Source organism: Puma concolor, chromosome E1, assembly GCF_028749965.1.
Source record: "Puma concolor isolate L17-30 chromosome E1, mPumCon1.1.hap2, whole genome shotgun sequence".
Lineage (NCBI taxonomy): Eukaryota > Metazoa > Chordata > Mammalia > Carnivora > Felidae > Puma > Puma concolor.
The window spans coordinates 2,232,220-2,234,442 of record NC_141680.1 but is presented as its reverse complement, the minus strand read 5'-3'; the positions used below and the strand labels follow the sequence as shown (position 1 = coordinate 2,234,442).

Here is a 2,223-nt window from a genome sequence, read left to right as displayed (position 1 = left end):
ATGGAATTTCTGGGCCACAAGCCTGTGTGCATTTGGCACGTGTCAAGCTGCCCCCCCACAGATGTTGTGGCAATTTACGCTCCCATCAGTGAGGCCAGTGATGCGTGAGGATGCCCCCTTTCCCTCAGTCTCGCCAACACTGTGCTGATGAACGCCCTTGCCGCAGCCAGTGTGACAGGTGAGAAACGGTACACTCGTGTCATTTTAATTTCCGTCTCTCTTACGCTGAGTAAAGTTGGGCATCTTTCCATATCGTAGAAGCCACTGGTATTTCCTTTTTTCTGTGGACCGGCCGCTCCGTTTCTCCCTGGGATTTTGGTCTTTTTCTTACTGATTTGTAAGAACTATGGACACGTGAAGGAAATGATTTTTCCAGCTCTGTCACAACGAAAAGAGTCCCGACAGCAACAATGGTCTTTTCTACCTACACCAGCTCCTTGGAAACCGGACTGTGGTCTACAATATTATTCTCCACTAAAACACGGGCTCCTTGGAGGGCAGCTGACTCCATACCTTCGAGCAGGCAAACCTCAGGATATGCCTGGAACATACTATTGTCGCTAAAAAAAAAAAAAGTAAGGGCGTTCTCAAGAAAGTCAGAGGCAGTACTGAAAGGGCGTGTTTCCAATTAGAGGGGCTCCCACTGGCTGTGTCGTGACATTTCAGGGAGCAAAACCTAAATAATGGGGCTGATTGAAATAAGTGAATTATTTCACTTACATATAGAATGTTTTCTCTTGCCAGTAACCAAAAAAAAAAATCTATTCAAAATGGCTCAGACGGTAGGGAAAAACTATTATCTCAGAAGATAAGACGCCCATGAGGTAGGTTGAGTCTGGGGTTGTCCAGGTCAGCGTCACCGAGGAGCTGGGGTTTTGTTTTCCCATCCGTCCATCCTTCGTGAATTAGCTCCTCCACTGACTTACCTCCTTGGCAAGATGGCGCTCCTACTCCAATGATCCCATGCAGACCCAACACCATACAGTGGCGGAAAGACAGACCATCTCTTCTTGGGCCTTCTTAAGAGCAGGGGAGGCGGGAGTGCCCTCTGCCAGCAGCACGTTCAAGGTAACTCCGAGGTCTGTGGGGCCGGCCAGCCTGAGTCGGCTCACCTTCAAGGTCTACGCCTCCCCTGAAAGGGCTCACCTCACCAAACCTCCGTGGAAGTCAATGGGCTTTCGCTCTACTCCGTCCCCGGGGGTCAATCTAAATGTGTGGAGGAGCTGAGGGCCCGCCTTGAAGGAAGCGTCTCACACCTCCAACGTTACCGTGAGCCATAGACCAGTTGGGGTCCGGAAATACACTCACACACGAAGCCCGAGATGCAGAGTCTGGCTCGATGGGGGCCAGACAGCCGCGGAGATCTCCAAGGTGCGCCTCCCGGATCTTTTCCGAGACTTGGTGTTATTGGCTTTGCTGGCGTTGTTGGATTTCTTTTGGCTAAAGGTTCAAAACTAAAGAAGCCGGGGTGTCCTCTGGGTTTGTGAGATGAACTGCCTCTCTTGATTCCCCACAACAAGCCACTGTATCTGTCCAGATCCGTGGAGAGAAATTACATGACGGGGCTTTACGAGGATACACGGTCGTAGAAGACATCTGGAAGGAGAACTTCCAAAAGCCAGGAAATGTGAAGAATTCACCTGGAAATAACTAGAGTGTTCCACGTTCTGCCCATTTTAATCAGTTCTAGGTAAACGTGGGGGAAGTCCCTGCAGGAAGCCAGTATTTCTATAGGGAAACGGCAGAGAACGTAGAGGCTGGGTTTAGGCAAACAGGCTTGAGCGATGGAATGCACACAGGCCCATCAGGCGACCGCCCCGGGGTATCCGCAGGCCCTAAGTGACCAGTGGGCTACTTACAACCAGGCCCAGCTACCAAAAAAGAATCCCCCGCATCACCGTACCTCAACTTCCCCCTTTAAAAACAGCCCCCAGGGGCGCCTGGGTGGCGCAGTCGGTTAAGCGTCCGACTTCAGCCAGGTCACGATCTCGCGGTCCGTGAGTTCGAGCCCCACGTCGGGCTCTGGGCTGATGGCTCAGAGCCTGGAGCCTGTTTCCGATGCTGTGTCTCCCTCTCTCTCTGCCCCTCCCCCGTTCATGCTCTGTCTCTCTCTGTCCCAAAAATAAATAAACGTTGAAAAAAAAATTTTTTTTAATAAAAAATAAAAACAGCCCCCAACCACTGCCTCCTTGCAGAGAGCCTCCCCTCCGCTGTCTTGTCCAC

At 51.3% G+C, this 2,223-nt stretch overlaps 1 pseudogene; it reads left to right on the top strand.

Annotated features, from left to right (window-relative positions):
* Window positions 1–819: 819 nt before the first annotated feature.
* LOC112856975 (MICOS complex subunit MIC26 pseudogene) lies at window positions 820–1,927 on the top strand (annotated as a pseudogene).
* Window positions 1,928–2,223: the final 296 nt, after the last annotated feature.